Source organism: Triturus cristatus, chromosome 3_1, assembly GCF_964204655.1.
Source record: "Triturus cristatus chromosome 3_1, aTriCri1.1, whole genome shotgun sequence".
In the NCBI taxonomy this organism is placed as follows: domain Eukaryota; kingdom Metazoa; phylum Chordata; class Amphibia; order Caudata; family Salamandridae; genus Triturus; species Triturus cristatus.
Genome location: NC_140583.1, coordinates 650,982,647 through 651,009,501, shown reverse-complemented (window position 1 = coordinate 651,009,501; position 26,855 = coordinate 650,982,647). Strand labels below are relative to the sequence as shown.

The window sequence follows — 26,855 nt, the reverse complement described above, 5'->3', positions numbered from 1 at the left end:
TCATTTGTTCTATTTGATTGCCATAAGTTCTAGTCTTGTACTTTATAGTTTTTCGTTTTTCATTTTTCTTTTTTGTGGCAATTTGTTCTCTTAGGTGTCTCTTCTTAGTGCGGCTGTCTTATTCTTCGTCGCCCCACTCCCACATCAATGTTTTTTGTTCAACTGTTCCTTGTGGCTAGAGCCCATTGGCTTTTTGCCATCCTCCTCTCGATGCCTTCTGGGAGTCTCTGCCCCCCCTTTTCCTCCTCTTTATTCTTTCCTCTTTCCTCTCCCTTTCTTCCCCTTTCCCCTACCTTTTGCTCCTTTCTTCATTCCTTTTTATCCCTATCATCTCTATTTTTTTGGCAACATTTACACTATCTAACCCACTCCACATTTTATTCTTTTCTATTTCTGCTTATGGTACTTCATTGTTTTCTTTCTATATTTCTGTCACCTTATCCGTGGTGGTCGCCTGCTTTAGTTTCTTCGTTTTTGGCTATCCCTTCTGTGTCACATTCATTCAACATCTATTTTCAGTTTTCTTCTCATTCTCCACTCTGTTTTAAATTCCATACTTCTTTCTGCTTATCCTTACTTTACCTCCAGAAATGAATGGTCTTCGTGTTATTTCCTGGAATTTTAAAGGTATTCGAAACCCTGTCAAAAAACAACGTGTTTTATCTCATCTAGCAAAATTGAAATGTCATGTTGCACTGTTACAAGAAACTCGCCTTAATTCACAAGATTTGTCTTCACTACGTAGTCAATGGGTTGGGGAGGCATTTTGTTCTCCGGCAGTAAACAGTAAAAACGGTGTTCTTATTTTGTTTCATAAGTCATTGTCTGTTCAGTTGCATAATGAGCTCCATGACACTTGTGGTAGATGGTTATTTTTTAGATGTTACTGTTAATAATACACAATTTTCCTTCTGTAATGTTTATGGTCCTAATGTTATAGATTTATCCTTCTGGAGGGACTTTTCTACGCTTCTTTCTTCTCATGCAAGTGATGATTTGATTGTGGGCGGTGACTGTAATCAACTCATGGATCCCTTTATAGATCGTAAATCACTCACCAGATATGTCCCTAATAAGATGCAAAAGTCCTTTTTTAAGGCCATCTCTTCTAGAGGTCTTATAGACTCATGGAGACTTTCTTATCCCGACACCTTAGAATTTTCATTTTTTTCTTCAGTGCACTCATCACACTCCCGTAGTGACTATATTTTTCTCACCCAACATGCCCTTCAATTTATGACTAACTCAGAAATAGGTTCTATTCTTATATCTGACCATGCCCCCGTCATAATTTACATGGATTTTCCCTCACCTACTCCCACCTCTAGGCGCTGGCGCTTCAATAATTCGCTCCTCCTAGACCCACAATTTACTGAACAATTTACACTCTTTGCAGAGGATTTCTTTATAAACAATCTTCATTCTACTTCTCATTTTCATTTTATTTGGGACACCTTCAAGGCTGCTGCTAGAGGTTTTAATATTGATTTTGTATCCCGGAAATAGAAAATAGGCTTTTCAAAGTCGGCCCAAATTCTTAAGCAAATCAAAGACCTAGAGCATCTTTACTTTACCAATAATACCTCAGAAACACTCTCTCCTCTCATTAAAGCAAAAATGCAATACAACAAACACTCTTGGGACTCTGCGTGTAATAATCTTCTCAATTTTCATGCCAAAATGTACGGGGGACACAACAAGGCTGGCAAATCTCTCGCTACTTACCTTAAAATTAAAACACAAAAATCTAAAATAATAACCATTATTGATTCATATGGGAATCATCAATACACTGACGATACAATTCTTGATTGTTTTGTTCAATATTATTCTTCACTTTATACTCCAGAATCCGTTCCCTCTCCTACTCAAATTGACTCCTTCTTTCAGTCTATTCCCAGGTCCTCGGATAGTTTTACGGATCTCTCTTCCCTGGACGCTCCCCTCTCAAAAAAAGAAATACTTAATGCTATTACTCTTCTTCCCAAAGATAAAACTCCTGGCCCAGATGGTTTTACGGTTCGTTTCTATCTTCACTTTAAGGATATCCTGTTATCACATTTATTTTATTTGATTACTTACTTTATTGCACAAGGAGAGTCCAAAGGTTCTTTCACACAGGCAATGTTATGTTTAATCCCTAAAAAGGATAAAGATCCCTCCCTCTGTAAAAATTATCGACCTATCTCCTTAATTAACACTGACTGTAAAATTTATGCTAAAGTTTTGGCCTCTCGTATTAATAAAATTATTCCTGACCTTATCAACATTTATCAATCTGGGTTTGTTAAAGGCAGGTCCATTACTGATAATTCGAGAACTTTCCTCAACATTATTCACTTGGCCTCAAAGATGGATTCCCCAGTCGCTGCTATTACATTAGATGCTGAGAAAGCATTTGATAGAGTGTGCTGGGACTTTATGTTTGGTGCATTGAGGTGGCATGGCTTTAGCCCTTCCATTATTCAATATATTAAATTATTATACTCTGCTCCCTCTACTTCTACCTGGGTTAATGGTTCTCAATCTCCTTAGTTCTCTCTGCATAGAGGCACCAGACAAGGTTGTCCTCTCTCTCCTCTTTATTCTCTGGTTTCTGGATATAAACTTAACATAGATAAATCTGAGGTTCTACCACTTAACAAATTTTGCCTTCCTCATATGTTTCAGGGATCTGGCTTTGAATGGAATTCTGGTAATATTAAATGCTTAGGTATTCTTTATGCTAACACAATTAGAGAAACTGTTAAGCTTAATCAGAAAGATATAGTTAAAAAGCTCTCTTCCCTTATAGATAGCTGGTCCCCCCTTTTCTTATCCTGGTGGGGGAGGCTAGCAACTATTAAAATTATGCTTCTTCCTATTGTAAATTTTTATCTTTCAATGCTTCCAATGTCCCTTCCACTCTACTTTTTTAAAACAATAAACCGTATTTTTACAACATTCTTATGGAATAAACTCAAAGCGAGGATCTCTCTCTTCCGTCTCCAACAACCCAAAGATTTGGGTGAAGTTAACTTCCCTACCCTCATTCGATTTCACTCGGCTTTTACTTTAAAACAAATCTGGCCTTTTCTATCTGATTTGTCTGACCCTCCCCTAACAGCTTGGAGCTCTATAGAACTTGCGCAACTTTCACCCTTCTCATTTGTTACGGCTACTCACTTATCTCAGCCCCTGCAACGTTTTCTCACCCCTACCTTCAAGCATTCTAAAGCACTTGTTCTCTTAGTTTTTCGCTCTTCCCTCTCGCAGTCGGAGTTTCATTCCTCAATTCCAATTTGGTATAACAAATCCATAAAGATTAATCATAGAGCACTTTTTTGGAAAGAATGGATTGATAAAGGCATTATTACTTACGATTGCTTGCTTAGCAATAATACCTTACGTGACTTCTCTGACAATCGTGCCTCCTTTCATCTTTCCAATGCACACTCCTCTCAGTATCCCTTGCTTAAAAACTCCTTAGCCTTCTTTATTTCTCAAAGTGCTTCTCTGTCCAATACTGACACAACCCTTTCCCCATTGCCAGATTTCTCTATTCCTTTTAAAGCTGCTGCTATTTACAAATTACTTTCCCGTACTCCTGTTGAAAGAATCAAATCTAAACTTGAACTTTCCTGGGAAAAGGATCTAGCCCAAGAGTTTCCCCTTCTGGTTTGGAATTCCTTATAGTCTAAGTTGCACACTGCTTCACGTTCTGCTAGCACCACACAGACTTTGTACTTCTTTTACAATTTACTTTTTTTTACCCCTTCTCTTTTATATAGTTTTAAATTAATTGACTCTAAAAAATGCTGGTCATGCTCTTATGCCAATAGTGATTTTTTTCATATGTTCTTTCACTGCCCATTAGTTAAATCCCTTTGGTCCTGTATTTGGTCTAAATTAAATGAAATATTAGCTACTGACCACCCCTTTGAGATTGTTCATATCTTTCTGGGTGGTGCTGCACCTATATGGAATGTTCATTGTAATGTGCGTAAATTTATAGATTTGTATATAGCCATTTCTCTACAGATAATTACAACCAACTGGAAAGACACTTCAAAGATTTCATACAATGCATGGTGGAACTTATTATGCCACCACCATAGGCTGGATTGTGCTTTTGCCACCACTGTACCTCTTCTGATCAAAAAAGATTTGTTATGGTTGCCTTTGACTAACTTTCTCTCTCAAATTGTCCCTTGAATATCTTGTTTTTATATCCTTTTTTATTCATGACCAATATACAGCTTTTTTTTATATATACATTTATTAGTTCACGTTAATTACAAGTATTTACTTTGTATATTGATTGCCTTTCTCCCTTCCTTCCCTTTCCTTTTTTCTTTTTTCTTTTCTCTCCTCCTGCCCCTCCCTGTCCATTAATTAAAAACCTTTAAAAGCTTTTCCCCTAAGTATATTCCCTACTTCCCTTATGGCACTTGTTAATATTGTAAGAATTCAATTTTATTCTATTGTTTTGTTACACTGCCTTTGATTCTCTCTGTAATGATGTTTTACTTGGCTTATGATATTAAATAAAGCTTTCTAAACTCAAAAAAAGAATTGTAACAGGAGCTTGGGAGGGTCGTCCTAGGCAGGAAAGACTTTGTCATCTATGTGGTACTTGTGTACAGGACTTAAATAATGTCCTATTTGTTTGTCCCATACTACAACCATTACGCCGTAGATATTTAAGACCTTTTTTTCTAAAGTAAAATATTGTCACAGCTGAGGAGACCCGTAACTGCCTTTTGACTCCCCCGAACCAGTCTGTTCTACGTTTTTCAGCTTTAAAAAAAGATATATATATATATTCTAGAGAAGTAACTGGTTGCCTCGTTTAGCCGTAGTATGCCGCCCAGGTTCCATTTAGAGCTAAAAATGTAATGTATTCTATAAGTACTACTTCTGGGTAGCTTTTATTAGAAGGTTGTAATTGTTATTGCTATAATATGTTTGTTATTAACTACGTTACGGTTGCATTTACGAAGGCGCGCCAAAGGCAAGCCCGCATGCGCCCGTCCGCGCACAGCCCGCGCACAGCGCCAGCCATTATGCCAATTCTGATCACAGTAACCACATAAGCCATCCTCTACAGTATTCCAGGGAAGCTTTACTGCATCTCAGACTCAGAAGCAATCCTTGCAAGGGCGTCCCCCTGGATCCTCTCTTGATCTCAGGAAAAAAACAATGCCCCCACTGCCTACAGTGGTTCACAGCCTACATCTAAACCCAGCAAGACGCTGGCACCTCAAGCAAAGTTGGCCTGATCAGAGACAGCATATAATTCACTGTACACTTCTCAACACTAGATCTCTTATCAAAAATGCTGTAGTATTTCATGATCTTTTGGAGGAGCAGGCAATTGACATAGATTTTGTTACAGAAACCTGGGCAGATTACTCTTCTGAACCTGAACTCCTAGGTGCTCTCCCAGAAGGTTTTCTAATTTACAGGATAGACAGAGTCGGGAAAAGGGGGGGTGGAATTACACTCATAGCCAGAAAGGACTTTAATATACAGTTTAGACCAATTCCAGACATCACAGAGAGCGAAGCAGCGACTTTTAAAATCAAACTCGACAGCCAGAATACCTACAACGGTATATTTATTTACTGCCCACCAATAGCGAAGGCCAACTTTTTAAACTCTATAGGTCAACTCTTGGAGCTTAAGGCAAAACAATCTAACTTCACAATTCTAGGTGGCTTCGACTTGTACCTTGAAAATACCGCTGATACAGACACTGTAGCCCTTTTAGACCACATGATTAGTACAGGACTCACTCAGCTGGTCAATGAGGCTACACACTCAGCTGGGCATTGCCTGGACGGGGTCTTCTCCGATCACCCCAATCTGTCATGTAACAGAGTTCTGCCACTCATTTGGTCGGACCATAAGGCAGTAATGTTTGATATCACTCTGCCATCTAAAAGGCCTACTAAGGTTTAAAAAAAATCGTCCATGGCACAAGGTTGAGGGAGAAAAACTAAGTAAGATACTTAAACATTCCAGTCAGCCCATCCCTACAGACTTAAAGGAGGCACTCTCCTCACATCAAAGCAGATGGCTCCTCGACCACCACACTTCTCATTTTTCCATCTATCTCGCTCGACCGGACCATCAAATTAGTCTCTTTAATCAAGTCTGGATCCCCTCTTGACTCTTGTCCACCCAAAATTTTGCATATCGTCCCTGAAACCATTGCATCTGTCCTCTGGCCTATTTTTAACCAAATTATTACTATGGGTATTTTCACAACAATTGTAAATAAAGCTTCCATTTTGCCTCAGTTGAAGAAATCTAGTCTTGATCCAGAGAACACTTCCCATCTCTAGGCTACCATTCCCTGCTAAGGTCATCGAAAGATTCCTAAATGAGGAATTATCCTCCTTTCTTACGGAAGAGACACTCTGGACCACTCGCAGTATGGCTTCTGAGCCCACCATAGTACCAAAATGGCGCTCATTACAGCCACGGAGGAACTCAGGCAAATCCTTGACAGAGAGGGTAGTGCTGCCCTTATTCTTTTAGATAACTCGACGGCATTCGACACGGTCAATCATGACGTGTTGGTTGAAAGGCTTGCTTCGCTAGGGATCAGGGATAAAGCACTCCTCCTACTCAGATCTTTTCTGTCCAGCAGTGCGCAATCAGTGGCTCATGATGTATTCATTTCCCCGGACTTCTCTCTTCCTTGTGGAGTCCCTCAGGGCTCGTCACTGAGCCCCACTCTTTTTAACCTGTACGTCACCCCCTTGGCCAAACTGATAAGAAGCTTTGGTTTCTCGCTGGTGTCCTATGCTGGCAACACACAGATCATTGTGTCTATCAATAGCCCGGCTACGGATACAGCTTCCCGGTTTCAAGACTGCATGGGTCATATAGGAACTGGATGCAGGCTAACTGTTTGAAACTAAACACGTCAAAAACAGGAGTCATGCTGTTTGGCATCACGCCAAGTATCTGGTCAGACAGCGAGTGGCCAAGTGACATGGGTTCTCCTCCAATACCAGTCAGCAAGGTAAAAAACCTTGGAGTTCTCTTCGACTCCAAGCTTTCCTTTGAATGCCAGATTAATGAGACTACAGCTGCATGTTTTTTTATTCTTAAAATCCTAAAAAGGTATTCCTGTTCATCCCTTTTGAACTAAGGAAAACAGTGGTCATGGCCTTAGTTGGCTCTAGGCTGGACTACTGCAACGCCCTTTTCACTAGCGCGAGTAAGCGCTGTATACATAAACTTCAGGTGACACAGAATGCCGCTGTCAGAGTCTTGCTTGGGCTTACCCACTTTGACTCAGCCTCTAAAGCTCTTGCCGAGCTCTTTTGGCTACCTATCACCAAACGCATTCAGTTCAAAGCTCTATGTATCGCGTCCAAGGCTACACATGGCAAAGGCCCCAGGCAACTGTTGCAACTCTTCAAGCCTTACATCCTGGCCAGATCAATGAGATCCTCAGGCAGTGGCAATCTGATTGTCCCCAAGAAGCGTAAAATAAAGCGGGGAGGTAAAAGCTTTGCATATACCACCACCAAACTCTGGAACTCCCTGCCCACCTCTCTTAAAAATGAACCTAACTTGTTACAGTTCAGGAAGCGCTTAAAGACCTGGCTTTACTAACTTACTTTACTAATCGACCTCACTACCTGCATGTCTATCCAGAGCCTAGATACCCTTGGTCTGTGTAGCGCTTTATAAATTCAAAAGGGTCTTTTGATACTAGTGCTATTGTTGCGTGTCTGACCTTTTATCTCCTTGTATGCTGCGACAAATACCGTCATGTACAATTGAATATCCATCAATCCAAGATTTGGATATTTGAGCACTTGCACTTTTTTGCTTCCCTTTATGCTGCTAGCCATTGTGTACTGTATATTGAATCGTAAAACTTTTTAACTCCTGTATTTTAATCCCTAATCTGTGATGAATTAAATGTATTATTACAAACATATTCTTTTTAGCAATTTTTGCAAAAGCCCAGTTGACGTTGTCTAGGATCCAATGGTTTAACTTGGTTTGTCCAGCTCCTGCAAGGTTTGTATTTGAAAGGACTCTGACATTGATTTTGCGCTTACATTGCTCCTCCCTGTATTTAACACGCAATTATGACTTTTATTCTATGAAAACAGAATCTCCTCTTTTTAAGTGTTGGTTGAGTTGATAATTTGGATATATGTTTTTATGTGGAACTCTTCGGAGTTCCAAATCATAATAAATAAAAGGAAAAAAATGAAATGAGTACACTGTGGCAGGAATGGATTAAACTATGTATGAAATTTCCCAACATTTTCTATTATGATTGTAAATATTTATGGTATATACATAAATCATAAAGATTTCAAATCATAATTGAAAATGTTGATAAATTTCATATATACCTTTATATATTATTAGGAACAATTATGGCAGTTTTCTAAGTTATCGAACACCAATATCTGGGTTTGAAAAAAGACTATTGGGTATGAGACATCAGTCTGTTTTCACTTTCTTGCCCTACACTGTTTATACGGATAGCCATTCAAAATGGACCCCGCCGTGATTAGGCTCGTACTGAGAGCTGAAATGTGTCAGGTCAGCATTTTGCAGCACTAAGAATAGAAATTCACAGCATCAGATTCGGAGTGTGCATGTATTCAATCTGCAGTGGAGCAAGAGCTGCCCACACCACCTTGAGAGCCAGAGGTTCTCAGGCAAACGCTGAAGGAAAGATGTCTATAAAATTATACTGGTGGCACGAGCACCAGTGTAGTGATAGTTAGGTGTGACTTTCCATAGGAAAGTCATTATTTGTTTCTTTACTGACTTTGGTACAGTTGGACAAATATGCACAACATTTTTCCAAAAAACCCTTCACTGACTTCAGCTCCTTCATGGAATTTTTGCACCGATCCCTCAAGTAAGGGCAAAAAAACGATTTCCATGTTAATTCCCATATGAAATGTTGCTCTCTGATAAAGAAAAAACAGCTGAAATGAATCATACCATATTTGAAAGTTAGAACCTTGCTCTGAAAGCATGCTTTTCATTATTTGCACCGGCACCGCCCCACCCCCACCACTAGGGCAGAGGAGCGTTGCCCCCCTGCTACCAGCGCAGTAAAAAGTGACAAATAAAACTGTAATAAAATGAATTAGTTTTATTTTTCACTGCTCCCAGTCCAAAGCAGTGTTGGGGGGTGAGGCATTGCTGCTGACTGGCTGCAGGGGAGTGGTGCTCAGTCTTTTTTTTCTGTAAACTCTTCTACCAGTTTATACTGTGAAAGTCATTTTGGTTGGCCGTCTTGCGATGGTCTGCCTGACATGTGCAGTGTAAATTTCTCCACCTAGCTGTCTCAGACACCAGGGTGGCGAGCAAGCATAGGACTCCTGTGCCTGCTTGAGAGTCGAGGCAGCCTGGTCCAGCCAATTCTGGCGCTGCTCTCATGATACTCATCTGCAGCATGATAGCAATGTCAGGATTTGCAGAAGGGGGTTCAGCCCACTGATACCAGTCTAGATCTGTCTCCCATTCGCCACCGATGGGGGGAGAGTAGCCCCCCACCATCTTGAGATATTGCATTTCGCCACTCCTGCCCCTAGTGAAACCAGAGCCTTTTGCATAGAGACCAGCCCTCCTCACCCTGGACCATCAAAAGCAACCATTTAACGTCCACTGGAACACTTACCGCAAGGACTGTGGACATTACATTCGTAACTCCCTGCCATTATCTGCGGATCACTGGGAATTCCCACAAGATATGATAGAAGGAGCCCTCTTGCACACAGCCCCTCACACATTGTGATGTCTCCACCGCCCCCATTTTATATAGCAGAGTGCGTGAATAATAAGTGCGATACAGGACTTTGAGTTGTATCAACCGGAAACTGGCACGGATTGCTATGTCTCAGGGACTTTGTAGGGCTTCTACCCATTCCTCGTCGTCAAAGTTGCCTACATCGTCCATGCAAGCATGCCTAAGAGAGCCCAAGGGGTTGGGGGGAATTATTCATCAATTTCTGATAGATGGCCGAGATCCCTTTGTCTGGAATGGGGTATGCAAATAAACGGTCCTCTAAAGGGGAGGAATCAGGGGGTCTTCACCCTCCTGAATATGAACCCGGAGGGCATGTCTAAGCTGTAGGTAATGGAGCCTCTGAGTGGCCGACAGTTCATTTTCCTAACCTAGGGTTTAAGGCCAACAGTGCTCCATTCCTCCACATGTTACCCAAATGCTCAATACCTATCTTCGCCCATTGCGAGTAGCCCTGCAAATTGGACACCTTCGTCAGCTGATCGCTGTGCCACAGGGGGGTCATTGTCGTCAGCCTAGAGTGCCAACCCAGACAGAGATTCGCCTTAGTCCAGGACCTCACAACAGTCACTGTATGTACCGGCAAATTCACCCTTTCTCAGTGTGCATATAGAATTGCTTTGTGGTTACCGGCTGTCATCCCTGTAGGCCGGCTTTCCCCACTCCGAATATACCCAGTCATTGATTGACTAGGAGCTGCGAGGCCCAATAGTATTTTCTAATGTCAGCAATTGTCAAGTCACCGTCATAGATCCCTTTCTTTAATTTTTCCAAGGCAATGCACGGTACACCCCCCTGCCAGAGCAAGGTCTCTTAAATATTGTCAAGTATCCCATCAAATTCACACATAGAGACCAAGATTTTCAATATGCCAGAAAACTATCAATGGATTCATGTTGGAGCTGTCTCCATATAAAAGGTTTATGTCCAGAAATGTTTTAATACATGAGCAAAGTGGGCTCTGGCCCAGGGCCCCAGCTTTCCAGGGGTCCCCCTGATAGAGTCTTTTAGATCACAAAAGGACCTCACATATGACAACTAGGAGAGGGGGTCACAAAGATTATTTGCAGTAATTTTACTGAGCTGTTGCTGTGGTGCAATATTGAAAACACTTCACTATCCCTGAATATTAGATGTAAACACAGTCCTGACCAAAGAGGGCATGAAAGAGCTGAAATTAAAACATAAATTCAAATTCAAAGGTGTTCCGAACAGGGGCCCTAAAAAGACTTTTGGCCCAGGGCCCTGTTTATGTCTTTTAACAATGATACTAGAGTCATCTCCAAAATAATTCTCTATTCTTTTCAGGGCTTTTGTGAACTCAACCCATGTGACTTGAGGGGTTGGGGCCAATTCAGGCAGATGATCAAAAATTATTTGAACTTTGGTACCAAAGCAGGTGTACAAATTGTCTTCTTTCCGACGGAATCAATTCAGGTACCTTCTGTGGCTACTAAATAGATATCAAACATCCTGTATAGCTGTTTCCACTTCATTCTTGGCATGCCTGGCTCAAGCAAGAATGAAGTCGGTAAGGTGGCTGATTGCATTCTAAAAATATGGAAATATAATGCGTGAGAAATGGGATTACTAATTGGAGTGGGTGACTATCTACTTAGAAGAATAATCACAGCCCTAATCAGGGTAAACCCTTTAAGCCGCTAAATTAACCTGAGCTCAACCCTCCGATAGCTGTGGCACAGACAAGACTGGCATAACTTAGGGCACTGTGTAAAGTATTTACATAGTGATAAAGCTGAAATGCAACAAAATAAAAATCCCAAACCGAATTTGGAAAATGGAATAAAATGTAATAAACAAAATGACACATGACACCAAAATGACAAAAATTCAAAAAGAGGACCAGAGATTAGAATTTTCAAACTTTTAAGTAGGAATAGCGCACAACAAGCATAAAAGGCCAATGATATTCAATGGTTGCGGTTGGCTTGCACATAGGTGCAGTTTGACGCTGACCGTGATGGAGCGTGAGTCAGGAACTTTATCCTGGTCAAAGGTTTTACCATCTGAATTTAGTGCTTTAAATCCTAATCCACCAAAGGAGTACACTTCTAAAACCCCCAATATCTCAGGGAAGTCTTTTATGACTCATAGGGAGGCAGGCAGAGGCCAACAGGAGGGTCCATTCCGTATCTAGTTACCACTGGTCAGCTGAGTTGTTTCAGTAAAAGGCCTACTTGTCGCTTTAAAAGGAGGGCAGCTTTGTGACTCTCTGAGTCCTCTTCTTTGTCCTCATCCTTTAGAGACCCTCTCAGGATGCAGACAGCAGAGTCAGTCCTCTTTGTTCTTCCTCAGGTCCAGGAGTGTTCTAAAAAGTGTACTTTGAATGCCACATTTATGCCTAGCACCAGCTTGTTCCAGCCTGTAGGTGTGGGTGACTCCCGGCGCTCCCTAACTAATAGGGTAAAAGTTCCCAGGGATAACCTACCCATTTTTGCAGCATTTCCAGCGTGAAATCTCACAGTGCCTCCATCTATCTAAATCTAAGATGGCAAACCCTTTCTTCCCATTTATTGAGCCTATGCGCCCAAATTAGAGGTGTGGCTAGGGGAAGCGCAGCCCCTCCTCTCTGGTCACTAAACCAGTTCTGGGGGCAGCTCCTCTCCCACTGGGACTGGTGCTTGCCTAACTGAGGGAACAAAGAAGGCCCCTGGATAGGTGTCAGCTAACATTTGCCTGTGAAAGGGGAGGCCTCCTTGATCAAGTTTCCTGGGCACAGTCCAATGGTCATCCTGTTAATGGAACAGAACACCTTCCCACATTCAAGCTCCTTGTACTGTACTGCTCTGAGCGAAGTTTTCACACAACATCAAGGGAGCCATTCAGCTGCCAGGTGACAGCTAGAGCTCATGCAAATGGGCCTATAAAGAGTTTAGGCAGGGAAAAAGTAATTTTCTAAAAGTACCTTTTCCTTAACAGTTATTTAAAAAAAACGATGTTACCATTAAATTGAATCTTGGATAACTATTAAAAAGTGTCTTTGAATTATATTTCTAGCTGTTTCTTAAACAAAATTGCCAATATTAAATATAATAGGGCAACACAGTGTTTTTCTATGAAACAGCCAGCCCTGTTACAGTGAAAATAGCTTGAGGTTTTTTTTTTCACTGGTTGGACCAGTGTGATATGAAACCCTTACATGTCCTACGTTCAAAAACCATGCACCCTGCTTCATGGGCAGAAAGAACCACTTTGGGGTGACTTATTAATATTTAAAAGGAAGATTTAGGCCTGTCACAGAGGGGATAATTTGACAGATCGAATTTGCAGTTTAAATCTTAAGAGTGCTGCAGAAAATCAGAATGGACATAGCAAAGAAACATGTACTGCCATGTTCTAAAACGTGCCTTTCGTCTTGAGAGCAGATGCGGTGAGTAAAGTTGCTCAGAACGCTCAAGCAGTGCTTTGGACTAAGGCGAGTCAGTTCAGAGCGCAAATTAGTTTAAAATGAAGGGCTAGTTAAAAAATGTAATCTCGCAGCTGCTTTTTCTATGCAGCTTACCTTGCGATTATATAGGATGATGGCTGTGTCCTCAAGAAAGGGCCAGTACATTATCTTGTGCCATTTCCTGAAGTGCGCAATAGATAACATCCAGTCGCTGACAAAATATGTATTGAGATGATGATTGGCAACAAAGCGTGAGAGCGGCTTCTTTCTTTAAATAAATTATTGTAGTCCTGAAAATGCCACATAACATCTCTTTGGTGACTCTTATCAACTCCAACCAGCAACTGGTTTAAATGTGGAACCACTGCCAAAAGATTCTATTGAATAAACATAAACATTTCAATATGTCTTAAGGGTGCCATGTACAAATGTTGACAAAAACGTCCTCCCCCACTTTAGATAACACAACAACTTCCCAAACCTAAGCCCACAACACTCCCTTTAATACTATAAAATCGTCCTAAAGGAAGATGCTTGTCTTAGTGTGCCTCTTCCCTTGCTCTTCTTCCTTGTACAGCTGTTCCAAGTTGTAGGTCTTTCCTACCTGGTAGGCGTCCGTCAGCCTTATTATTCATAATTCCAGGTAAAGATGGATTTGGAGCTATTTTCATCCTCTCATGCTGCTCCAGTATCTTAACTAGGAATTTCAATAATAAAGTACCTACAAGTGATTATAAAAATCCTCTGAGATGACTTTGAGGTCCCACTGCCAGACCTCATGGTTTTGAGCCATGCAGCCCTTATTTTCTTTAAACAGTTTTTCTGCATTTTCCTCTCTGCATCAGTCTCATCCACTATCCTTGTCCATGGAGGGACAGTTCAACTTGTATTTTTTATTTCCATATTGTTTTATTTGTCTCCACCTTGCTACCTTACCTCTCTTTTCCCCACCCTTAAGAATGCCTCCTCTCAGCATCGATTGGACCTATTGACGTCAACCTTGGCGTTGGTTTCACTAAGATTTTCCAGGCACTGCGAGGATGAACCGAATATCTTGTACTCAGATCACTGCCTTGATGTAGAGGGCAGAAGGTGTTTGGGTGCTAGCTCCTAGCTATTATGGGTATGACTCCAAAATATCATCTGACAAGAATATATCACCCCCATTTGATCTAATAATAGAAAATCAACACTCAGTGGAGCAATATTATTGTAAACGATATTTGAACCACAATATTTCTTTCATACGATATTTTTATCGATGTTCTGACATACAACGTGTACATGTGTTCTGTTACTTTATCTTAACAGCTTTCAGAAAATTCTGTTGCTAAGTCTTGTGTAACATAAGGTACTCTCATAGCTCCTCCCATTCTGACTCCGTGACATAACACCTGGCAGCGCTACAGCTCTCTGTCACCTTAACAGAAGGTATTTTCTTGAAATAAAAAAGAGCATATATGTTCTAGCAAAGTCATTCTACAACTAACAGTGTTCAGGAATCTAAACAGAAATAGCTGAGGAGAGTAGACTTGATGCAACCATTTCTCATTAAGACACTGGAAAATAAATGTTCTACCATGCCCTAGTTAGAAATTAGCCGAAATGTTGGTGTTATTAGGAAGCGTTGCACACAGAACCAAAGGCAACAAGCATTGGCATAGCCAATAGGTCTCGCCTTTGGGACCTTATAAGTATTTAGCCATGCAGCACATTATCCTTGGTGCTGTGCAGCCATGAATTGAAGAGCTATATAATTACTGTACACTGGGTGATGCAGTCCTTAACTACTGTGAAATTTTTGTTACAATTTCTTTGAAGCATCATTTCACTCACTGTTTATTATGAAAATGATTAACTTTAGCCAAATTTAGATTGTTAGAAAGTGTTACATGTATATAGCGCTTACTACCGCTGACGAGGCGTTGATATTAATTTGAGATCTATTTTGCTCGGTCAGCACCGGCTGCCTCTTAAACTGGGCTATATTTTGTTAACCCAAAGACATGGCCAATAAGAAGAACTGCTGACTTTCTTATACCTCCACCACCAAAGGCATTTGAGGGCGGAAATTTACATGAAAAAGTAAAAGAATGCAACAAACAATAAGTTTACAGAGTGTCTGTATAAATAGAAATGGTCTTCTCTAGGAGCTGCTGCATGTATGAGGCAGAGTACATGTAAGGGTGGATCAAGCAGGCAGCGGAGAGCACAGACGCGTGAGCAGGCAGAGGGGCCAGAGGGCTGAGTAGGCAGAGTACATGTAAGGGTGGATGAAGCAGGCAGCAGAGAGGACAGAAGCCCGAGCAGGCAGAGGGCGTGAGCACGGAGCAGCCTGACAGGCACTCATTTGACTACTTAAGAAACGCATCTCCTGCTAAGTGTAAAGTGCAGATCAGAAAGCCTTGTCCTGTGGACAAAAAAGAGCGCATGGGACCCCGTTGGCAAATGAGGGCCACATTAAAGTGGAAAAATGCACGATGTCTGTCGCTATTTAGGAAGGCCTTCTGTGCAGACCCGCACGCAAGCACTCCCGAGATTAGCGCAGAGCTGCCTGTGGGAAGGGAAATGAACAAGAATGCCTCGAGACCAGCACCAACTCATGGGAGCCACAGACGGGTGATGCTGAGTGCCAGGAGAGAAGGGGTGGGATAGAAGGAAGGCTCAGAAGACAAGGGGCGAAGGAGAGAAAAAAGGCAGGAGGGAAGAAATGTGAAGCAAGGCAGGAGAGAAAAGAAGCAGAAAAGAAGAGAGTACGGAGACTGAGCTAGGGAAGGATGAGTGTGAAAGAGGCATGTTAAAAATTGGGTGGGGGGTGAAGAAGAGCTGAGAAAAGGGATTAATCAATGAAGGTATGGAGGGAAAGAAGAATTTGGGGAAGGACGGAACAGAGTGATGGAGGCAAAGGAGATGAAGGATGGACTTGAGAGAGACAGGGAGGAGGAAATAATAGGAAGGATGCGAAATAAGAAGAGAGGAGAAGAGAGAAGGGTGAACAAAAACTTCTGGTTTGGAGAAGTGGGTGAATGACATGTATTGATAGGTGGCCTTTTTATGCACACGGTGCAGCACTGTTTCTCTAATCAGGGTAAATCATCTTACAACTTCTCCTGGGCACTTAGCAGCCATCCTGTGACGTGGAAGAAAACAAGCCCACGTTGGCAAACTTGACCAAAGATTTTTTTTGTCGGATACATCCTATCACTTACAATTTAAGAAATACATCTGAGCCAGAAGTGTTCGTTGCGCGCTGCCTGCCCTTCAATGGAAGCGAGGAGGGGCGCACTGCTCGTTATGTCCTGCTGGCCTACCTTCCCTTTAAGAAGTCCCCAACAGTGGTGATGGCATCCACGGCCCTGACTTTTCGTGCACATATGGATGTAAATCCGTATTTTTAAAGCGCAAACTACTCACCCTTACAGGTTTCAAGGCCCTGGGGGCCATTGTGGAAATTAGGTGAGCTATTACCCAGAGTCACATGATGCTGAGCTGAGCTGCCACCGGAGTCAGGGATCGAACCATGAGCCCTGTGCTCCACAGTCAGCTGCCCTGGCCGCTGCACCACACCTCTCCACTGCATCAAAGGACGCAAACTTTAAGCACAGTTGATCCAAACACGAAGCACCAGAAGACGTAAACGGCAACGGTTGATCCACACACGAAGCACCAGTTGATCCAAGCTCGAACTGCTAGTCGATATAAGTTATTTGCACCAGTCGACATCACCTCGATGCACCAGTCTGCACACGCTGGAGCCTCCTATGCATACAAGTTACATGCTTAAGTTGAAACAAGCTCCATATGCCTGTTTATAGGAGTTATAGACATCAGTTGACACAAGCTACATGCACCAGTTGATTTAAACTCGATTCACCAGTCAGCACAAGCCCCCGGTTCATGCAAGTTGTTAGTTATATGTATCATAGGAATAGGCTCTATGCATCAGTTGCCAAAAGCTTGGCGCAGTACTTCTGATCAACACTCATATGGGGCTTTATAGTGTGCACAAAAAAGAAGTCACTCTTGGAAATAAATGACCTTTAGACAGTTTGCCGGCCGTTGTTGCTGTTGCAATAAATCATGGGAAGAGGCGGCAGCCTCCGTCTGTAACTGCCCTTGTTTCAGCCTCCAAATGCACCGGAGGCAAAGAACCGCTCCGTGCTCCCTGGGTTGGCATAGCTGCACACTCCCCCCCACACCCTGTTAATGTAAACATCTCGCACACGCAGTTTATAAATGCCACCATCCACGCACAGAGAAGATAATCCGAGGTAACCCGGGACAGACACTCGTACAGATGCAATCTGTCTGCCGGCACTGTGCTCAAGCGCGCGCGACATTCTGGTGGACACGTGCGTTCTCCCACCCCTAACTGAGTGCGGCGACACACCAGGGGATAGAAAACACAACTCAACGCGCTTCCTCCACAGCTTGAACGCGGCCCACAATACACAAGACACAAGAAACTTTTTTTTACAATCTAAAAATCTTGAAAGCAAGGATGAGCTGGTTTTAAAGTGCACTGCATTTCTTCCCCTGCCAGAGCAAGGGATGTTTTACCACGGGGACCGCAATGTCCAGACTTCCCGCTATGCCAGATAATTCCAAAAGTTAAACCCTCAACTCTTTCGGTTGGCGACGCTGTTCCTCTGGGGTTAAGAAGAACCCTCATTTCAGATGCTAATGTGCCTGTGCGCGGATTCAAGGAGGCAGGCAGCCGGCTAACATCACAGCACGGCGCAGCGAGCAGTAACGGATGAGTACCACGCACCAAGAGCGCTCTCACTGTGCGTAAAGAGGTGGGTCCAGGCGGGCTGCCAAGGCTCACTAGTGCGTCTTCCGAGGCTGATAAACAAGCACGGCCGAAGCGGACCGCGCTTGTGCAATTAAGTAAATAAGCAAGCCCGGCCGAAGCGTACCACGCTTGTGCAATTAAGTAAATAAACAAGTGCGGCCGAAGCGGACCGCGCTTGTGCAATTGAAGCTGAACGCGATGAAAATGAAAAAGAAAGAGTGCTTTCAGGCTTTTCAAGGAGACCGTGTAACTCCACCAGTAAGCGATCCAGTCTGGGTGGGCGGGGCCAAAAGGAGACATGGTGGCAAAAAGGAGGGACTAAAAAGCCTCACGTACAATACAAAGTCAGCGTTTTGCATGCAGGATGACGCAAGCCAATGAAAAAAACAGGGGCTGAGCCTACACTCCACTTCTAAAATTGTATCGATTACAAGAAGCCCTCGCAGAGCGAGCAACATATGCGCGCTGCAACTCTAGGCGAGACCTAAAAATGATGCCTGCCTTCTTGGAGGTTCTCTCGGAATGTACATAAGTGTGTATGCCTCGTCATTTCATTGTTCCACCCGGAGAATGATTGTGAGGGCTGAATGGTGAACGTGATGGTCAAGGTATATGTGGGAGTTCCATGTGGTGTGTGAGAGGCATACCTGGGAGAGATGAGGCGCATGTGACGGCAGATGTAGATATGATAACGGTGGTGGTATGGGTTTATTAGTAGCAGGCTATGCCCGTGAAGAGTGGGATATGAGTGTCAAGGTAAGTATGTGAGGGCTAAGGGGTGTATGCGTGGGCCAGACTTTGCACATGTGATCTGAGTTATGTCTGAGAAAACATGTGAAGGCTGCATTGTATGTGTGGGATTAAGGGTGGCTGTAAGTGTGATGGCTGTAACATGAGTGAGGGCAAATATGTGTATGTGTGTGAGTGAGGGACGAGGTTGGTATGACGGGTGAGTTTTGTATGTAGGACGAGGTGCATTTGAGGATCAGGGGTTTTATGGCTAAGATTTGCGTGTAAAGTTTGCCATGCCTCAGGGGGCAGGGGAATGCACAAAAAAGCCCCAAAAATAATGTGAGGGCCTCAGTCGACCCGTGAGGACTGGGTTATGAAGATAAAGGACATATATGAAGGAGGTGGTTTAGGTTTGAGAGCTAAGGCCTGAGCTGGGGTTGGAGTGTGCATGCCTATGATAGCTGTACCAGAGATGTGAGGGCAGGTGGGTGCCTGTGACTGCCTAGTTGGCTGTGAATGCTGAGGTTTCTGTGCAAGGTCTGAAAGTGAGATTACCGGCTGGGAGTTTTGCCTCGATGAAGGCAACTCTCTACTACCCGGTGTCCCAGAAACCCACCTGTCATCCCGAGCAGCGTTCTTCATGTGGTGACGGCATTCATTAAAGGCCTCCGGAAAGTTAATGCCAGAGGCTGTGTCTTCCCGTATGCATCGCCTACAAGACCAGCCTGCGATGATCCAGATGTGATGGCAACTTCACAAGACCCACAGCAGCAGCATCTGCAGACCAGGGTACAGAATCCGAAAAAAGGGAAATGGCAGATTTTTTTTTGTTACGTGTTTACAGATATGCAACATCATTTCAACAGAAATGCGGCAAGCACAATCTCACCTCAATAAACAATTTAAGGCACTGCTCTTCATGCATCATTTAATCATCATTTACCCTCACGACTAACAGAACCAGGGGAAATGTTGTGTAATATCTGCCCTCGCTTCCCCTCAGCATTACTTAAACTTCCTCCATCCTCTTCCTCTCCCCATCTAAACTCATACTCACTCCCTTACTCATCTGCATTTCTTCTCCGACCCCTCCCACTGTTTTTCCTACGCCTCTTCGATCACATTCTCCACCTAATTTGCATCATTCCCTCCATCGTACAGCATCCCATTCCATTCATTATAGCTGGGTGTGTGCTATATGCCATACACGCAAGCCAATGATATATGGCCTGCGATGCGCAGGTGAAGGCTGGGACATGGGGTGAGACAAGGTGTGTGGGCCGAGGTGCACTTGTGACGGTCCAGTATGTGCAGGACAATGGTGTTTGTTGTCATGGATGAGGTTTGAGTTTGAAAAATGAGTTTGTGTCAACCAGGATGTAAATATGAAGGCTGAGGGTGTTTGTGTACATTTGTGAGGGAAGAGAACGCATGAGCGATGAGGCATAAATCTGAGAGCTGAGGTCGGTCAGTGGTGGGGCTGTGATGGCTGCAACCTACATGGGAATGCTGATGTTGCCTTCTTGGGTTTAACGTCTCCGGCAGAAAAACCTAGGAAACATTCTCCTCATTTGCTCATTCTGACTGGCTGGTATACTGTCTTGAGCTGGAAACTCGTGTCACAGCCCACGTGTCCCTAGTAAGACACTCTTCATGATGTGCAAGTTACACACCAAAAGTGTACACGATTCTGTAGGGTGATAGCGTCCACCTAAAGTGGTTTTCCTTTTTCACAGGGGTGCTACTGGCCTCACGACTAGGCCATGACACGACTAACGGTAGGTGGCAGCTGAAAGACAGGCGTGACTTACAGGCCTATTTACCGGCACCTCCATAGAGATTGTCCATTGACTCTTGTGCTGTAAATCTCTATAGCATGTCATCACTGGGCCCCTGAATATGTATGGTGTGCATAACTGGACATTAGAGGTGGGGGAACCATAGTTGGGCACCTTCCCTGTCTGCAGGTAGTGACTAGAGTTGTTTGGTGCATGCCTATCACTCCCTGCAGAAACCATTATAATGCGAAGTGCATGTGTATTGATGGAAACCATAGCCACTTGAATTGCAAAAGGAGATTCTTTTGTTGCCCTCTTGGCTGGCTGCCATAGACCCGTGGCGAGCCTGAAGTAAATGCACTTACTTAGTAGCGACTGACTCCTTCTCAGAGGTTTGGATCTGAATGTGCCATTGGTTGGAGCGCAATGTCCTGGATAGACGTTGCCACCTCTGGCTTAAAATTAATGTTTTGAGGGCCCATGCACCAACAATGTCAACGTCACTGTCTTCATCTGCAGATGCACCAACGTCAGGCATGAGGGGCCATGTGAATCAGCTCGATACTTACTTTAAAGGCCCTGAGAACTCGCTTGACAGTATCTATGAGCGGCAATTTATATGTAGGTTCAGAGGTGTGCTTGTGCAGGATGGGGTTTGTATGTGAAGAGTGACTGGTGCGTTGAGGGCTGTCAGGTACATCTGCGTTTGAGGATCGACGTGCACATGAAGCCAGGGTTGTGTGTGAGAGAGCTGTATTAGCCTTGTGGGGGCAAATATGTGAATGTGGATATCACAGGGTGGGTTAGTGAAGACTGTGCAGAGTAGTGAGGTGGGGCATCTGTGTCCGAAGACCGAGTGTGCTTTTGAGGAACAGTGCACATGGTGGACATGTGTTGTGTCTGAGGGCTTAAGTTTGTATGTAAAGCTTAGGGGTGTGTCTGAGCACAGGGATGACATGTGAGTGCTGGGATGCATGTCAGGGCCTAGGTGTACATGTGAAGCCTACAGTATGCATATGAGGGTCGGTGGGCTTGCCCTTATGCTCAACCCATGCCAGAGGCACCAAACTTTGAAGGCTCTTACCAGCCACTGTTCTGCATTTGGAGTAAGCAGGTTCAAAGGGCAATCCCCTTAGGCAGTGCGCCGCCCTTCAAATATTACCAGTCCAGGAAGACAAATAGTTATATATATAAGTTAAGAGATGTGTTATAGGTAAGCACTCAATAAATGGTAATGACAGCCTCCATGTGGGTTCTACACAGCACGGACCCTGTGAAACCACTCACCTGTGAAACTAATCAACTGTGTAAACGTTTCACAGATCAATAAGCAAACAAAACTGTGACTAAGAATTTAGCTGCAAAAATATTATATTGTAGTTGTATTTATAGCGCTTACTACACCTGGCGAGGCGCCGAAACGCTTTTCGGCGAGTAGCACGCGTGTAGCCACTCGGATTAGTGGTGGATTAGTATAGTGAAATTTAAGTTCATTTGAGTGGTGGGCATGTGGGGGTCTGTTAGTTGCATTGAAAAGATTAATGGAGGATAGAAGAGGGAAGAGTTTGGAAAGTGTTAGTGGGAGATCATAGAGGTAAGATGAGGTTTGGGTTTAGTATAAGCAGTGCTTTAAATGGACCGGTACTGCCCGGTACTGAGTACAGGCACTTTTTTTATTTAGTGACTTAAACTTTTAATTCGAGAGTACCGGCACTTCTCAAAAACAAGCCGGTACTCTGCTACAGAGTACCTGCACTTCTTTTTTTTCCATCTCAAGCACTAAGTATAAGGAGAGATGAGGAGGAAAGAATCTTTAGAAATGGATTAGGGAGAGCATAGTAGTAAAATGAGTTTTGGGATGAGTCAAAGGAGGAGTAGGTCGAAATAATAGAACTCAACCCTAACTATCTAAAAGCGCTACTGTCAGATTAAATCTGGCATTCAGAAAGATAAAACCCGTATGCGCCACATTTAACTGTACCCGTGCGTGAGTACCGTGCTATCCATGAGGTGTACTTGAGGGGTGGTTAATGTCCAAGTACGGGAAGTAGTTATGTGCGTCAGGGCCTGCATTTGTTCGTCTGCGCAAGCCTACGTGTGACGAGGTGGGGGCATGTGAGTGCCGAGGAGGGCCATGCCTGATGGCTCGTGTGCTTCAAGTGAGTGGTGCAAACGAGAAGTGCGCGGCGTTTGGGTGTGACTGCCGATCGTATTTGTCAGAAGCGCTAGTGAGGTTCGAAGTAGGACTAGGACGGCAATAAGTAGCGCTGGAACAGTTTTTAGAGTGGGGGTGATGGCCAATAACATCACAGGGGATACCATGACAGGTCTCTGAAAACACAACAAATGCTGGCAAAATAAAAACATCTACAGGGGCCTTTAATTGTTCATTCCTTAACTAACCTCCTTCAAGTGTTAAGGGCGCGTTGAAGCCTGCACACCCGCACCCCTAGCTCCAGGGCCCGTGTGCGCGCGTGTGCACTGCGGTCAAGCGAGGGCCGAGTCCGTGTCTGCTTCAAGCTCCGCTTCCGCGGCGCGAGACCTGCAGCTGAAGAGAGTGGATGCGATGGCTTCCGGCCCTCAGGTTAGGTTTCCGATGAGGCGGGAGCATGACCTTTACACATGCCTTCCCTTTGCCCTGATTGCTATTTCTGGCTGAAACGATTCCTTGCTTGACTTCTGAAATGTCGCCTGCGCCTGCTGTCCTGGATTCTGATCCGCTGTCGCTGGTGGGAGCGATCCTGGGATGGCAGGTGCGCGTCGTCCTTGCCCCGGTGATTACGCCACCCTGCCGCGTCCCTGACTTGTACTTACACCGACACCGACACGCTGCTCTCGCTGCTCTGCCGCCGTTAGTATATTCTGTTCATTCAGAGATCTTTCACTTACACAACTGAAGGACATGGTCTCTCCAGGCCCAAGGGTGAGGCAAAGGGAGAGAGGAGGATGTAGCCTTAGGGCTAGAGCTGCCGACTTTGGAGCTGGGGAACCGGGTGCGAGCCTCGGCGTCGGCTCAGCATCCTGTGATTCTGGACAATTCGCTTCATCTTCCCGCGCCTTCCAAAACAAGCATTGGCACAGCCAATAGGTCTCGAATTTGCGCAAGTTTAAGTTATTGGCATTGTAAAGGACAATGCGTTTTATTTATGTTTCAAAAACGAAAACATAAATAAAAGGCATTGTCATTTACAATGCCAATAGCTCAAACTCACCTAAATGCGATACTTGTTGCATTGTAAATGCTTGTTTTTAATTGTACCACGCAGGCACACAGGGAGCCTTGCTCCCTTCCTTTCTCTAGTCACTGCAAAGTTAGTTTCAGCATTTACACCAGCAAAAACGATTTTGTAGGGCATTTTCTTTCTAGTTGAAGAAACTATGTTGCGTCTTTGTAAAAAACTCATTTTTTATGTAATTGAAATGAGTATAATTATGCAAGCACGCTCTGCATTTATTTTTATTCCCCAGTCATTTCATTGATTTACACAAATGAGTTCCTAGGTGTTGCAAATGAAATAAGCCTCCCGTCACAGTAGTAAGAGATATACAAATGCAGTTACAATACAATATCAGCATGTATTTTTGAGCGTTGCCTGTTTTCTGATTTTATGTTGATACCGGGAGGCAGTGGACAGACCTTCCGACGGGCACTGTCAGCTTCTTATATTGAGAACCGCAAGGGTGAGGGCAACATTGGACGCTCGTTGTACCTGCTTTTTAGAACTTTTGGTGCTGAGCACCAGCAGGACCGGCCTACGTAAAGCCCTTGCTGACGTGATAAGTTAGGGATAGTTATCTGATAAACCTGCACGGGACATAAAGCAGAGGAAATTATCTTATGTATAGTGGCCAGGATCACAGAAAACGCTATCACAAGAAATAAACAATATGACTTAAATGAGTGACTTGGAGGCACAGTGCAAAGAACTGTTATAACACTTGCAGTCCAAATTAGACCATCTTTGTGGCTATCCACAACACCTCGCTGACTTCTTTGTAAAGGTGTAATCAAAATCGGTGCTCAAATGGAACACACACAGTCGTTCAGTACCTGTTACCTGATGTTGATAAGTGCCAGCAATCAGGGCTTTAAGTGGCCCAGGTCTTGCCGGTGCTGTGCACCGGCAGTTCCAAAAAGCAGGTGAAGCAGGTGCAGAGAAGGGTCCCAATCGGGCTCTCCATTCATCAGGATAAAAAAATCAAAAAATCTTAACTCTGCAGCAGTACCACCCTTCACTGCCTTTGATGTGACTTCAAAGAGACTCGTTATAGTTCTTTTACAGTCTCACCATTTCAGAACTGAAGCATTTTCAAAATGCTATGAGTACGAAGCCATGGTTGTTGCTTATTTATGCTATGCAACTAGCAATCTTTGACAAAGCCAATAGTACTGGCTTGTTGTACATGTAATGTTACTGACAGCAATCTCTCCTTATAAATACTACATTTGTGCGGATAGTGCTGGTGCGCTTCCTTTTAATTCAAAGGGGGGCACTTCCTGTAATAGGAAACATTCAATAGGGCGCAAGGAAGAACATTACGTCATAGTGCCCGGCGCAGCACCGAATGGAGTCGCGCTACAGTGACCCACCTGCCGATGTAGTTGACGACCCGGTACTTGTGGCCCTCCATGCGGAAGCCTCTGTTGGAGAACAGGTTGTAGCCCCCGCCGCCGAGGTGGCAGCTCGCCAGGCTGTCGAGCTGCTCCTCAGGCTGTAGCTGCAGGTACTTGGTCTGCATGGCGAGCAGCTGCTTGAGGGCATCAGGGCCAGCTCGCAGTTGCAGGTGGTGAGCGTGTGCAAGTCCCCGGAACCGACGGAGACAAAAGTCTTTGCTTAGGTCAAGCAGAAGGCCGTAAAATGTGTGCTCCTGGGCAGATGGAATGTGGTAACCTCCACCAGGGCCCCTGTTAACCTTCTCGGCTCCACTTTTAAGTTTAAAACTGAGTGCAGCGCCGCTTCAAGGACACCGCGCTCTTTTTTTTTAAACTTTAACACCGAGCGCGGTGTCCTTGAAGCGGCGCCGCGCTCAGTTTTAAAGTTAAAAAAAACAAACAAACAGAGCGCGGTGTCCCTGAGGTGAACACCGCGCTCAACGTAAATGTAAAATATTAATAAATAAAGTGAGCGCGGTGTCCCTAGCGGACGCCGCGCTCATTAAAGAAATAAAAATATACAATTTCGAGCACATAGAGCTGCAGCCGCCATTGTCCCCATCAGTGTCCAGTTTCAAAAGAGTGCTCACCCACCAGATAAAGCCCACCATGTCACGCCACAAGCAAACGATCCAGTCCGGGAGGGCCGGCTGAGAAGGAGACAGGGCGGTAACAAAAAAGCCTAGTTTTCAATCGGAGGCCAGCGTTTACCATAAATGATGACGCCAGCCAATGAGAATGATGGGCGGGGCTTCAAGTGCCCTTCCGAAATCTTAATGCTCAAATAAGCCTCGAAGAGCAAGAGGCGCATGCGCGCTCCAGCGCTAGGTCTGCAAGACCTAAAAACGAATGTGTCTTTGTGTAACATAACTGGCGCGCATGTAAAGCGCTCCAATACCTTCGGGTCCAGTTTGCGCTATATAAATCTGCAAAAGATAAAAAGGCAGAAATGAGAAGGGGCCACGGGAGAGGTGTCGCCCATGCTCCATGTAAACCTTACAATCCAAAATGCCTCCTTTATCAGCTAGTAGCTACAGGGAAAATGGAGGTTAGCATGAGCTTTTTTTGCCATTTGTATCAAAGTGCAACAGAGAAGCCTGATGCGTCACGTGTAGGCCCCGCACTGAAAGCTTGTGGTAACACAAGGATCCATACGTACGCCAGCTCTTTTGTTGCAGGTTACCGCCCGAACCGCGCACGCGGAGCCCTCCTTATTAGGCTCGCGGACGTCAACCGGACCCAACCACCGTCTATGCACAATTGCGAAGTAGGCCAGGATGCCTCACTCTTGATCCGCACCACTAATGTTTGTGCACATGCAGGCGCTACATTCCTTCCTCAACACTAAACAGAACAGATAGAACAGTGAACCTGGACATACTAAAGACATTTGCTGGACGATGAGTCACATCACATATGTGAGAAAGTGCCATCTTTCTTGCATGGTATGCCCCCACCTTTTGCTGAATGTATTTTGACTCAGTGTGCCCTGGACTGCTGCCAATCAGGTGCCCGGGGCCTATGTTCCTTCCCTAAAACACAAAACACAAATTGGCAAACCCTGGCCACATGTCAGCCCCTGGTAAATGGTACCCCAGGTACCCAGGGCCTTGTGACCAGGGAAGGCCTCTAAGGGCTGCAGCACTCATTGTGCAAACCCTTAGAGGCCCTGTACTGTGAGATGGATTAAGCCACGCCCTATT

The 26,855-nt window shown here is 44.2% G+C and overlaps 1 long non-coding RNA gene across 1 annotated transcript in view; it reads right to left on the bottom strand.

The window, feature by feature from the left end:
- LOC146860730 (uncharacterized) overlaps positions 1-23,033 on the bottom strand; it is a 140,790-nt gene extending 117,757 nt beyond the window's left edge. The window contains exons 1-2 of the long non-coding RNA XR_014979199.1: positions 22,902-23,033; positions 19,337-19,497 (exon numbers count right to left, since the gene is read on the bottom strand). This is a non-coding gene — a long non-coding RNA (uncharacterized LOC146860730). The remainder of the gene's footprint in view (positions 1-19,336; positions 19,498-22,901) is intronic.
- Positions 23,034-26,855: the final 3,822 nt, after the last annotated feature.